Source organism: Pleurodeles waltl, chromosome 7, assembly GCF_031143425.1.
Source record: "Pleurodeles waltl isolate 20211129_DDA chromosome 7, aPleWal1.hap1.20221129, whole genome shotgun sequence".
NCBI lineage: Eukaryota > Metazoa > Chordata > Amphibia > Caudata > Salamandridae > Pleurodeles > Pleurodeles waltl.
In genome coordinates this window covers 647,334,480-647,349,356 of record NC_090446.1, presented here as the reverse complement: position 1 = coordinate 647,349,356, position 14,877 = coordinate 647,334,480, and positions in this window count along the sequence as shown.

The following is a 14,877-nucleotide window of genomic DNA, read 5'->3' as shown; positions in this document are numbered from 1 at the left end:
GGGGTTGATAATAATCCAACAGCATTAAGGAAGTAGCTCTCTCTGAAGAATGAGTCATTGCCGGGCATCACTCACCAGGCTGCCAGTGAGGTGGGGAAGAAAGGAAGATAAGTGAAGGGGTGCTCTCCTTGACTAGGCAAAGTTGAACAGGCATGGTTATGGTGATGTTTCATCAGTGTGAAAGCACCGTAGCAGGACCAGTACATCTATTGTTCCAGAGGGTAAGACTCCGTAGCTAACCCAGTATCACTTGTGCTCCAGTCTGTGTACGCCTTGAACACTGTTCCTGGCTATGGTGCTTCACAGTGTCTTAGTGAAGCTGGACCTCGGAAGGAACATGTATCACAGCTTAGCAATTAATTTAATGCGCACCACAAACCAGATAATTTCTCTCACTTGAATAATGCTTTCACCAGCACACAATGCATATGTAATTGTTTCTAAGGCACATCAGTAGATGTAAAAAGCTACCCGGGTGCTGATAGGCAGCTCAGTGCGAACACTTCCTGTGATTAGCAATTAGTTACCCAAAAGTATGCAAGAAATACTGAAATGTGACAAAAGTTATTGATTCATTATTATCACTGATTTGTGCTATATATGGGATAAAGTATCTCCTGCCGTACATTATAAGGATAGACTTTACAGGACTTGGTTGTGAGACATGCCCAATCAAATAGAATCTGATGAAGTGCTTGGACGCAGAGTGACCCATGATGTTGCATATAGCCTCCGAAAGCTCTAACAAACCTAGATTCCCTGTGCATTATTCTGGACTAACTAGAGGATGTATCAGACCTCTACACAAATATGGACTGGCATTAGGCAGGGGTCACTTGACCTGCCAGAGTGGGTTGTAGGCAGTCGGTGTATGTCCATCTCAGAAAAGGAATTTGATGCTAATGTCAAATGTGAATTCCAAGGCAGTATTTATTTATGCTCTGGCCTACACCTGTGTTGCTGGAGCTGTGGCTTTGCCTGTTCTCTCTCTCTTGGCAGTATGAGACATCTTGGCATGACCAGTATTACTCACCTGTAAAATTCGATTTGTGGGGATGTTGTTCTGTTTAGCTTGTGAGTTTCGATGAAGAAGGTAGGACTACAAAGTCCTGTCCATACCTGTTGACAATCAACAGCCAGGCGTGAAACAGAGATTGGGGGATGGGAGTACTGTTAGGGTAAAAGATGTCAATGAACAGATCAGGAAACAGGACCTCTCTGTCACGGCTCCTTACGGCAGTCTTTGGACAGCTACTGAAACATCACATACTGTGCTCAGAGGGAATAAGACAAACAAACCAGGACCTGGTGGAATTGGTTTATGAGGTCTTTGCTGAATATCTAACGAACTCTATAAGGGGACACTATGCATTCCTGCAACACCACAACTAAGTTTGGCAATATTATATCAAATACACAGGTTTGCCTTCTTGCATCTTACAGAAATGTATACAGTCTCTTTAGGTCACAGAGCTTATACCAACCTAGAAACTGAACTATGCCCCTCAAGGGACACATGAAATCTCCTTCCTGTTCTTCATTCACGTTGTATGTTGAAAGCTGTTGTCCTTTTCTTTGGAAATCACTCAATAGGACAATATTTTGAAAGGTCTCTGGATGAGTAACTCTTTCCTAGTGAGGTCAGCCAAAGGCCTTCAGAAATGTCGACGCCCTTAGAACAGAGAACAGTTCGATATTGAAAGTCTCGTGGTTTCCTAGGCTTACAGTTATTTTTCCCTGAGTACGTGCCCTGGGTGGAAGGGGGCAGCACTTTTAGGTTGGGGTGGATGGGTACTACCCTTCTGCTTACCGACTCTTAGAACATGAAGTCAAGGTGGGCAATCGTGGCATGCAGGGATTTCGAGAAAACTGCCTTCCAGTGAGCCACTTCAGGCTCCAATACAGGAGTACCGCTGAATGTACTCCTCGAGAACTCATTCAGACTTGCGACATCTCAGCCTGGAACTGGCACCCAAAGGATCTCGGGCACATGATCCTCTCTGCCTCCCACTCTGGAATGTACGATTTCAAATATATAAAACGGTTAGAATAGCATGTGAAATATCTTTGATAAACAGTGTCTTATTTTTTTTTTCTATGCAGCTACTGTTCTTTTGTCGTTTTTAGTTGGTGGTCGGTTAAGATCACTTTGATGAATATTACTGAACAATGATGGCAAGTTTAGCTTAATAACACTGAGGGAGTTATCTGGGTATTTTCATTCCGTGCTTGCTTTTTCTCCCAGCAGAGGGGTAACCGAGTTTCACATATGGTAACGCCAGGGGTTGCTCTAGCCACTGAACCCTCTGTGTGGGAACCTTGGATTATATGGGTGAGGTGAGATGGGTCTGGGGCGGCATTACTTAGGATCGGCCCCAGGTGCAGATACACGGGTGGTTTTGCCTGTGTGTGTACACTGACAAAATGGGAAATACAACTTATTTTTCCTGGTTTACTGGACTATGAGTTATATCAGTTTGCTTCTTAATTTATAACTTGTTTGAATGTCTTAATACGTACGACCTATTTTAATACTGCAAGAACGTTTGGGTTGTGTATTTGTCATTAAGTTTCATGCGAAGAGGGGGGGCTGCTATGGACAGTCCTAGCCTACGGTTCTAGGTCTTTACTGCCTCAGAGTCATAGAATCTTCAAAAAGTGTGAAACAATCCTACTGAGTTTGATGTTATGGTTTCAGGTGGCTTTTATAGAGCCTGTGAATGATTTGGTGTATCCCAGTAATTCAAAGTACAAACTAGAACAACAGGCACCAGGTCACGGGGCGTCTTCCTCTTTCATGACGAGCCACAACCCAAGACCACAGCCGAGTCTTGCAGGAATTCAAATTTCTTTTGTAATCCCACGAGACCCTCCACAGCGATGCCACGTACCTCACTGTGTTGATCATGAATTGGCCTACAGGTGTGACACTGAGAGCAGTGCTCAGGGAGTCCTGCCTGGGTTGCCTTGTATGCACCCTTTGGGGTGGCCATAAGAGACGGATGGATCTGAACAACCTTCAGGACATGACGGCCCCCACCAGGACGACACTGGTGGCAGCTGAGCATGCAATCATATGGCTCCTGAGGAGAGTCTTTCACTGGTAATCTAAACTGCACATTACTTTGGCTGGTTCATAGATCCTTCCAAATACCTGTCTCTTTCCCAGAGCAAACTTGTGACAGAGTCTGTGAAGAAGTCCCTTACTCGCTTAATGAGGTTAGTGTTCAGTAACACCTGACTGAAATCATAAGAAATAACCCCAATCTCAACGCACTCTATTTTGTTGGCCATTTTTTAAGCCACTATAACTACAGAACACTTGACGGTGTCCACCTCCAATCTGCCAGTGCCCATACAAATTTCCCTAGCAGATGCATTTTTCCTTGTTACAATATCAACATTTGCATACTACATTTCTGTCACATCTGTGGTTGAAGAGTGCCTTGTACAGTCTGGAATATCTCAATGACACACTCTGGCTTACGTTGTGTTGTGTGGATGTGGAATGACCTTTCTACTTTGTTCAGCTGCATCTCTAAGTATCTGCATGATGATATGGTCAGTATGTCTATTAAGTGGTAAATCATTCTCTGTCCATATAGATGGTCTCCAAAAGCTGGTTGTTGATTGTGGGCTCCGTGGAAAGGATATCTGCATTTTCATCAATATTTCTGAGGGTGGTCCATATTATACATTTAATGTCAGAATAGCAGACCAGATATCACTGGTCATCCCTAGGAACTTGAAATGACCTCTTGAGTGAGAATTGTTCAACTAACCTCTCACCCTCTTATATGGTTCCACCCCTTGGCCTTCTATCCTTGTTTGGCGCCTTCAAGTTATGTGAGTTTTTTTAGGGGTGTTTGGGACAGTACTTCTGATGTTCTCTTATCTCCAGCCCGTTTTAGTTCAACACGTTTGCTGTTTACTTTCCTTCAGGCAAAGCAAGCTAGCAAGGATCAGTGGTCTAGGTGTTAGCCACGTCAGGCAAGCACCCCTTATGAGACCCTGGAGCATTACATAGCTGTAGGTGGGTATTTTTACTTCTTCTCACACACCCATTCATTCTAACTCTTCATTGTGTGCTGCTGCCCAAGTTTCCTGACGTAGTTGCGTTTTCTTTCAGATATCGCTTAAACTTCATTGGTACTTGGTTAGAGGCATACACAAGTTCTCACCATTGCTTACGTCATTTCACCTACATCTTTTCTTCACTCATATCAAGTTTTATAAATTCCACTTGAAGGCAGTCACTGTAATGAATAAGCAGACTTTTTTCTCACCAATCAACTTCTGGATGCAGCATTTTAGCTCAAAGGTTACCTACCAAGCTAACACATCCACGACTATGGTCTATCTCTCTGTTAGGTCTTTGGGTGAATTTAGGATGCAGTTTTGGGGTGCCTGAGCCAAGGCCTGCCACACCATCCAGGGTACTGGTTCATTAACCTATCTTTTCTTTTTTGTCAGAGGGCTAAGAAAGAGTGAAACTGGTTTCATAAACTAGTATCCCTTTCTTTTTCTGTGATCTCTTTCTCATCTGTAGCTCTTTCGTTGCATGCTTAGCCGCCTGTACTTTTTTTTATAAAGCCTCCCTGAGTTGCACTAGTTAGTATTTGTCCATCTTTTGAATAATCTCATGGTGCTTCATCTCTAGGGCTATAGTTTCGAGAGAGGGGGCTGGGAATCTCACAGAAGGGCCGAGGAGTACATTTGCCTAGGATTAGTGGCTAGAACTGTATTTACTGATTGATAAGGTATGCTCCCACATCCCATTTGTTCCCGTAGATATCAGTCCTTTCACCATATCCTTATTTTGAGTGCATAACAGTTTCAAAGGTGACACTATGTGTCCTCTGCATTAGCTTGGATGGTGTGTACTGTATCTACAATGTTCAGACAGAACCATAAAAAACACAATATTGCCACATTCACTAAAGATCAATGTCCAGTGGGAAGTATTACATTTGAAATGGAATACCTAGGTCCCAGGCCCTCATTCCAGTGGCACTTCAGTGGAGCAGTACTGTTCAGGGCAAAGGGTGTTGCCCCCCCACCCCCCTACTCCCCCAAGTGTGGTATGAGTTCTGCAGTTCGAAGTGGTGTATAGTGCAGTAATAGACCATGTCACCCCTTTCTGGGCAGCTAAACTCACCATTTTGTGTTTTCTTCCATATATATACCATCAGCAATTACTTTAACAAGTATGTGTTCCGAATTAGTGGAGAATCAGTGGAAAATGTAAACTTAAAATGGTATTTACTCAAGGTTCAACATTACCTGCCAACTGTGAATGAAGGCCTAAAAATTATAGAGCCAGAAACAAGCATCTATCAGAAAAACTCAAAGAGCTCTAGCCTTAACTACACACTAGACATGAATATCGTCGAAGACTGCCTATGATCAAGTGGTGTCCAATACGCCAATGTTTTATAAGTAGTTCAGTACAATACATTGCTTCAGCAATTTTCTAAGTGCTGAGGTTACAAATGATGGCCCCTGTGGTTTGGACCTTTGTGTTCCAATAATTTTGTGTTCCCAATTCCTTCTCAATTTAGTGATTCACAATTGTTGTAGTAGTAAGCCAGTGAGTTAAATGGGGTTTTCCTGTTTTCCTCATGATTTTGCCAAGTTTGTCTTGCTCCTAATGGTCACCGAGCATCAGAGGGCGTGTGCAGGTTTGGGGGTACTGCTGACATGACTGTCAGTCCTTATGATAACAGGCTGGATTTCCTAACTCCCCAAACCCCTTAAGCAGGAGAACTGCTTGCCCTCAGAGACTACCTGGGACACAGGAGGCTGTGGGATACTGGTAGCCAATGTCAAGATTGTCAGTGCTCTTTTAGCTCCTCCTGCCATGGCCGCTTCACCTTTGGGGTCTGAAGCCACAGGTGACACGGAGAGCTGCCCTTGGTGGTGGTGGCCACATTCTTTTGCATCATGGTGGAGTAAAGATGATGTTCGTGGGAAGCCTAATTGGTGAGTAAAAATACCAGCATCATTTGGCACTGGGGGAGACTCTTGACTCCATGGCTGATGCGAAGTAAGAAGATGGAGTGGCGCAACATAGGGGGGATCACATGACCATGCACAGCAACACAAAGCGGGGTGCATCAAGATCAGGGCCTGGGGTGAAGTGCCGCACCTCTCGCAGGTGCCAGAAGCTGAAGCAGTGAAAAAAGAGGGAGAAGTAGGAAAACACATGGGGTGGCGCTCATTTATTTATTTATTTAAAACATTTATAAAGCGCACGGTCACCTAAAAGGTATCGTGGCGCTGCTAGACTTGTATAAGGTCACACTTTCATATTTAAGCACAGGGGAGGACTATATCCTAAGAATCACATTTTAGATCCTTCCTCCTTGCTTTTATTCGGCATTATTGGGTTCCTGCAGTGTCTCAAGAGGAAGTGGCGGTGGGTTAATTACTTAAGAAATCAGTGGGTCTGGGCTTTCTTCCACACGAAGTGAGTACTTCTTTGTTACCCACAAAGTATTTTTAAGAACTTGGTTATAATTCTATGCTTTAGCGCCTTTTGTTATTGAATTTGCCTTTGTTCTTTTTACACGAATACATTCTTTTATAATAAAGCAATGTGTTTTGCCATAAAATCAATGCTAATTTGGGGGGCGAAATGTGAGTGTGTGGTGTTTCTCAATTCGCTGCAAAGGGGGTTGGCCCCATTTTCTTTTGGGGGAATTACATTCATCTACATTAAATGGGGAGGGCTAAAAGTTGATTCAGGCATTCCAGGATTTGCACTTGTGACCAGCAGGTTGTGCAGAGATCGCTATGACCCACTGAGCTATGTTACTGAAGGACAGAATATAATGAGCGCGGTGACACGTCACCGGCCTTGTGTCCTTTCTCTCTGTCCCTGAAGTCCCAACGACTTCCGCAGACTCGAGTCTTACCCTCGGCCGAATGGAGGGGATTCGGCACGCAGTGCTATTTTAGGTTTTAGGAGACTGGAGGGATATTATATCCTGCTCCTGTGTCCATCCAGTTACAGCACCCAGCGTGTACCTGCCATGGGCTCCGTCATTCCCCCCTGCAGAGGCATCAAACATGGGGGCAGGGAGAGTTGCTAATAATGAAATTACTGCCGTCAATCATTAACAGCACTTGTTGGCCACGTCAGAAAATAGATAGTACGTGTGTTTCCAAAGGGACAGCAGCCCGGAGACTCTTCTGGTCTCCTCTAGCTCTTATTTTTCCAGAATATTCTTGTCTTTACCAGGATAGTGTCCGCATTGGCAGTGAATGGTCGTCTTTTTTTAGTTTATTCTCGGCTTTTCCAGTATATTCTTTTGCAGTGTCACCTTGTTTTTCTCTGTAGAGTAGTTTCCTATGTCTCTGTGCCCTTTTCTTCCAGTATATTCTCGTTTCAGTATGTTTGCCTTATTCATTTTACTGTCTTCTATTCCTGTATATTGTATTCTTTTAATATATTTTCCTCTGTTCTTGTGTATCTTGTTTTCCTATATTCTCTTCTCTTCCAGTGTATTCTGGTCTTTTTAAATATACTTTATTCTGTTCCAGTGCATTCCTGTATTCTTCCATACATTCTCCTTTCAGTGTATTCTTATTTTTTCAGTGGATCTGTTTACCTTTGAACTTCAATTCTCCTCTGTCCCCGTGTATTCTGGTCTTTTTCATTACATTGTCTTCTGTTCAAATTCATTCTTGCCTTTTTCAGTAGACTGTCTTCAGTTCTGGTGCATTCTTGTCCTTTTCAGAAGATTTCCTTTTTATTCCAAACATGATCTCCTCTTTGTCAGAGTGTTTGTTTTATTTGCAGTGTATTATGGTACTTTTAAGAATACGTAGGTATTTTCCTCTCTATTCTTGTCTTTTCCAATGTGGGTTAATGTTTCCCATTGTATTTAGTTGTTTTTTAATTATTATAGCCGTTCCAATGAGGGAGAGGCTAACTTTAGGGTTAGTATTAGAGCTGTGGTTAGGTTTGTTTGGGTTAGGGTAAGAGCAGTGGTTTTGTTAAAGGTATTCTAAACGTTATAGTCACGGCCACTGGAATTATGTGGCAAGAGACAGACAAATGATGTGGCAGGGTTGACTGAATTATGAGGTAAGATAAGGCAAATATTTTTGGCGTAATTCAGTACATTTTGTGATAGTATTATTTCATTATTTTGTCATTTTTACAAATAATCTGGGCTTAGGTTGAATTGATACCAGTTTAACACCTACATATAGAAATATGCAACAGAAAGGTGACAAGTAAACATTTGCAAAGGGCCTTCCACTATGCAGCAACATGTGTAGCTGCATTTGTATTAGCTTTTGAACAGATTGAGCTACAAAACATATGTTTTGTTAAAATCTGCATATAATTAATTATGTGTCAAATGCAGCAATTCTATTCGTATGCAAAAAATGCCCCAGCAACAAAATCACATAATTCTGTTGGCTCTGGCTACGGCTATCACCTTACTGTGAGGACTTCTGCAGTGAACTGTGTTTAGCACCTTGATATAAAATGTTATATTATTTTTAGTTTCATAATACTTTTTGTTTAATTTACATTCTTAATTTACATTGAAGTGTTTTAATATATTTTTAAGAATCAATAAAGCTTATTATTTTCCCCTACACTTTACTATACGTAGATCTCTGTCCCAGTAGTGGAAAACACTGCCTAAAAAGAGAAACATCACTAGTGGTAACTTTACACTCATAAATTCTTAGACATATCCATCTCCTGGCATCAGGGGGTAGGGATATGTTAGTCTATACGAAGGTGTAAATCTGCCCTCAGAAATAGTGAATAGCAAAAAATTGCAGTTTTACACTGAGGTGCAAGAGCATGAATAAATATAAACATTCAAATTTCCATTTGTGGCTGGAGCGCTGAGCGTTTACAAGCAGACAGCATATGCTGTGGGAAAGATTGGTCTCAGAAGAACCTATCCCTGGGAATTTTGAGAGACTTAAGGCGAAACTGATTCATTTATAGTAGTTGGTCATAACTTGTAAAGACTCTCTAAGGGTGTGTTGCTGGGTATGGGAGTCTACATGCTAACGTGTGTGTTGCAGGGAATGTTTGTAGTATTATCACGGAAACAGCCCCTTCAGAGTGGTGGGGCCTTCGAGCTTCAGGGTGCCCTCTCAGCACAGTACCCTGGCCTGACAGCTCCTGACTGAGTCTGTGTGGTGGGCCCTGCATGCTCTTTGCAAGGTTGGCCCATAGATGTCATTTCGGGGTCGCCAAGGGTCGCAACTGCGACCCCTTTTTATGGGCGAGTGCAAAGCGCTCCGTCCCATGCTGTAATCTCTCTTTGGGCTTCCAACCACACCCATGTCACGTCAGTCACTTACATTGGTTCGTGGGCTTGCCTTTTAAAATCCGCTTGCTTTCATTTGTGAAAGGCATGCATATATCATGTCTTTTCCGGTGTTTAGACCACCTACACAGCACCGGTAAACTACTAAAAACATACAAGGCTCAATGTTTTCAGCACGGTGTCCGGACTACTTTATCTGTTTATTTTCCACAGAGCGTGATCGCGCTGCATTTTACATAGTGCGATCGCGCTGCGTTTTTTTTTCTTTACAACGCTAATAGCTCTAACTCGAGCAAATGCGAGACCAGTTGCATTGAAAATGCTTGTTTACCCTTTGCTACCCATGACACTGCCTTTGCTACCCCTGGCCTCAGAGGTGGCAAATTCAGTGCCAGGAACACAGTGGCAGCTGGGGCTTCACTCTCTTTGTTTTCTGACAGTTTTTATTACACTAATAGTTAACAATAATATATCATTCACTATTAGTGTAATAAAAAATAGAGTACAGTCAGCTGGAATATGCCCTTCCATGGCAGCTGAGGTAATAAAAAATGCTTTAAAATGTATGTTGTGTTCGTGCTTGCGGGTGAGAGTGTATTTTAGTGAGAAAGAGTGTATGCAAATCTGAATTTGTGTGTATGCGTAAGTATGCGTGTAGGGGTGAAAGTGTTCAAAGGGTGTGTGATGTCACTTCTGCAACCCCTGGCATTTCAGTGTCACGTCCCCCTCCCCACACACACATAGGTTTTGTTATGCCACTGCTGCCAACTGTAATATATAGCTGCTTTCAAAAAAAGATTTCAAGACGAAGTGCTTCAATCAGCGCTAACGTGTTTAAAGTGCCGATTTATCTAAGAATGTTACCCTCCATTTTGTGCAAAAAAAGGTGTTTAGTATGAATAAATTCTATTGCACATAGAAAAGAAGGCGGGGACTTTAGCCCAGCACACCAATAACAAATATTGAAAGTGCCTTTGACCAGTAGTCTGCTATGAAGATAAGAGTGCTTTTAAATGGCTTGGCGCTTTGCTTGACAGATAGGAGATGTGGTCCTAGCCTGAAAAAGGTTTCCTTTAATAAAGATATGTATCAACAGTTTCCAGCACCTCACAGCACCACAGCCCATGGGTACCTCCTAAACTTTTTGATGTGATGGTGTGCAGGAAATAATTTTCCCTGGGGAGAAATATTGCCCCTATGGGAAGGGCCGTGTATATATTTGTTTGCTAATGCTCTGCTTTATTTACAGGCAAACACACCTGTTCAGGTTTCCCCCGAGACAGCGCAGTCGCTGTCGCTTGCAGGACCTTTTGTTAACTTAATCATAAAGGTGGCCTAGAGACTGCCTGCTCCTTGCCTCTGGGTGGCCCCATCTATACACTCGTTTCCTTGCTTCTCATTGGACAGCATGTGACGTTTCACTTTCTCGTTGTTTGCCCTTTCGATCGATTAGGGGCCAAGTACTGATACATATCTTTATTAGTGTCCTTCTTCTGCTTGTGCTTGGATGCAGCTACTTTCTTCAGGGCACTGGACTGCTTTTACAAGGTGAGCTCAATTACGTGTTTAAGATAGTGTCTGGAAAGCAGTGACTGGATCACAGTTACCTTTCTGCCAAATTGTCTTTTAATTTCAGAAAATGCTTTTTGGGAATGTCATCTCGGTCAATGTGTAGGTCACCAGATGGAGGCCCCAGTGGCGTAACAGAAACTTGAGGCTCCCCTACCCTAAAAAGTACATGGAGGGGGCCCCTCTCGACTCACTGAGGAGGTCTCAGGCCAAGGTACTGTGCAGAGGGGGGACCTGGAGCCCGAGCCCACTCAGTCGCATGCTCACACACTGTCATTCACTCAAACAGCCACACTCACTGACGGATTTGCACACTTATTCAGCAAGCCACTTGCACACTCACTCACAAGCTACAATACTACGCATGCACATCCTCTCATTCATTCACTGTCAATCCATAACACACTCGTACAGTCACTCATTGACTGACACAGTCACTGCCACCTCAGTCTGGTGATGACTCACTAATGTGCACACTCACGTACACAGTCATATGCTCAGTTGCCTAGTCACACTGTGCCATACACAGTACAGCGCTGGATAGGCTCGAGCCCTTGACAACACCTTCTAAGTTTCATTCTGTTACATAACCTCCCTCTGTGCGCCCTTTGCACAACACCCTGTGTAACACGTCTTTTCACCACACCCCGGGGCACATTCCCTACGCAGTCAGAAACGTCATGCGGGACAGCAACACAGCGCGCACTGGGTGATTTCTCCCCGTGTGTGTTCGCATGTGTACATTTATATGTGAATAGATGTATATAGCGCCTACCAAGGTAAAATGCATCGAAGCGCTGTACAGTGGTGCGGGTAGAGATTAACACGATTCACCTGTGGGATTAAAGTGATAAAACACTGTCCTCTGGTTATACGACCAAATCAAAATGAGTGCACTTTCTGCTCTATGCCAGAAGCAGTGTCTGGAGTACTGCGGTTGAAGGCGCTATCGTCAACGCCGGAGAAGCTCCTTGACACCCGCCAATGTATCTTTGTGACAGGAAATTATAACAAATACGCCGCCTCTGTGAGACTCTCTCTCTCCCCCGTGGCCAACGAAGCGCTAAAAGTCGCTCACTATCAAGACGTGACACAGGGCCATGTACTAGGAATCTGAAGTATAAATTTGACCTTCTGGTGATCGGTAAAGAAATGATCGACCATTTGATCGGAATGGACAGGCGGGGAAAGAGACTGGTTCCCTTTTAAGGTCTCTGAAATGTTTGCTGATCTCACGGTTCTGCATTTGTGGTGTTCCTGTGAGGTGGGAAGTGCTGTGGAATTACACGTTTCCTGTGAGATCATATGACTGTCTGTGGGGCTCGTGGTCGCTAATCCGTGAAATAACACGCATTACCATGATTTGGCATGTGTTGGCCTGGGGTGGAAACAGGGCTTTAAGTGGGATGAAAAAACTAGGTGGGTCTCTCAAAGGGGCGTAGCTGATGTAATTAGGGTAAGGCTTAAAAACGTAAGCTAACATCTCTGCTTAGAATAGTGCGCTGCCCGTCTGGCATTGTGCTGCTTCTTTCTACCATCGCATTCAGATATATAATATAGCAAGTAACATTACACCTACAACGAGCCAGGACTATTGGCTTTGCCAGTGGTTATTAATTGTATAAGCTAGCAACAACAATGGCTTCGATATTGGAAATGCTTCAGTTCTGAAAAGATGTAACTGGGTCTCTTTGAAGTCATTTCAAAGGCAGCGCAGGGCGGTGGTATTCATTGCAGAGTTATTTATTTTTTAACACCCTTAGGGCGAGGGCAAAAATGGACAGCCCGATAGGAACCCGTCTCAGCACCTGCTTCTAAGCACTGGCAGAACCCCGTCCACTTAAAGCCCTGGGTGGAAAATAGCTTTTGCTCTGTTACAGGACCCAGAGGCCGAATGCGTGCACGGAGCTGGTTCTGCTGCTCACGAGCGCCGCGAGACAAGGAGCGGTGGGCGATGGGAAATACACTCTCGGGCACAACGGTACTCCACACTCACAGGGAAGCGGAGACACACTGATGCAGGGAGACATGAGAACCAAATGCATGTGATGGACACTCCGCCTTGTAATCAAACAGGAAGCACACACACAGGCAGGAAAGAAACATACACACTGATACACGGAAGCACACAGGTACAAAGTGACACATAAGCACGAACAGGCACAATTATACAGGGAAGCACAACGCTCTGATGCACAGAGCATACACACACAAACAAACATACTGACAGTGACACAGTGATACACACTCGGGTACATGAAGCACACAAAGTCAGAGGAGAGAAGTCCAAACGCACACACAGACACACATATTAGTACACGAAAGCACGCGCACATACACATTGAGGACAGCATAAACATGCACAATTTGCAGAGTTCACTCACACAAACATATACACTCTGATAAATGGAAGAACGCAAACACACGTTTATACAGTTAAGCACACACACAGATACAAGGAAGCACACATAGAACACAATACACAGAAGCACACAAACACAAAAACGTACACACTCATGCGAATTAGATTACGTTGACGCACACACAAAAAACACATGCAAATGCACATGGCCAGTGACAGAAGCAAACACTCGTACGCGAAACCACACATGCATAAACACACAGAAACGAACGCACACAGCACACGTCCTGAACACGGCTAGGGGAAGCACACATTCCTACAAGAACACGAAGGTCCACAGAAAAATATATACATTATCGTATACAGATGCCCAAACACACACAAACTGCACCATGATTCACCCAGGCTTACTTACCACTCACCTACCCATCAGTACATCTCCTCGCCACCGTACAGCGCAGCATAAACATCACCGTGAATGGAAACACACGGGGACAGTTAACATGGAGTAAGTATGAAAAGTAGACCGACGCAAAGTATCAAAAGGACGAATGAAGTTTAAAAATTACTGGGCTCAAGTGGACTTCTATTTTAATTCGCTTACATGAGAACTTTAGTTTTCTCAATTCCTCCATTACACAATTATTGTTACAAAATGTTTACAAAATAAACACTTTTCATTGTATTATAAGAAAATATTTGTGTTAAAGGGTAAACCACGAGGTTGCAGTGAAGGGATGCTTTATCCTAATTTAAAACAACTGACACGAAAAGTTTGAAAAGGCGTAATGAGACTAACATATCTATCTGTAATACGCAGGTTCAGGCCTTGGGGCATCTGGGCGCTAAAAAGAAGGTGTTTATGAGGAAGTTTCCCAGCTCAACGGTCCCTATTTCATTTTTATTGACCTCTTAGTGATGAAAGGCCGAGGGGACCCGCCGGGATTTGAACCTATGGTCAAGAGGGCAAACACAGCACTGGGGCGCAGATGCAGTAGTCGGCTGAGAAAATAGATGCGGCTGAAATAATATACATAAGATAATTAAATATAAGCAGTATGTGGGGAGGAAGAAGTCAGCTACAATTTCCACTCCTCTGTCCGCTACAATCCCCGTCATACAAACCCTATTACTGAATACATGAGTAGTTTCTGGGCGCTAAGTAATAACAGCTCACGTCTGTCAGAAGTTCAAATGTCAGTCCCACTCACATCTCGTGCGAATATTTTTTTACTGCTCCCACTCCACATTTTCATGTGTAACGTTTTATTCCCAAAAAAACACAATCCTGAAAATAATTTGACGCCTCGGCAGGGGTAGTAAGCGCAATATAAATAGAATTACACATAATTTTCACACAACCATAAAGGCACAGATTTGAAACACTCTCCCGATCGGTCACCCGAAATAAGCCTGTTGTAAACTCTGTTACGAGCTTGTTTCAACACTGAGCTGACTGATGGAGTAAAGAATGTGTACATTCCTGGATGAACAATCATATTAATTTTCCTTGTTTTGTTTTTTCATTCCCCTAATCCTCCTCACATTCCAAAATTATGTTAAAATCCCCGAGCATACCGCTTTGTGGGTGCATTTTTCTGCCGTTGGGTGACTGTCCATAGGACAGTGTGTGCCTTT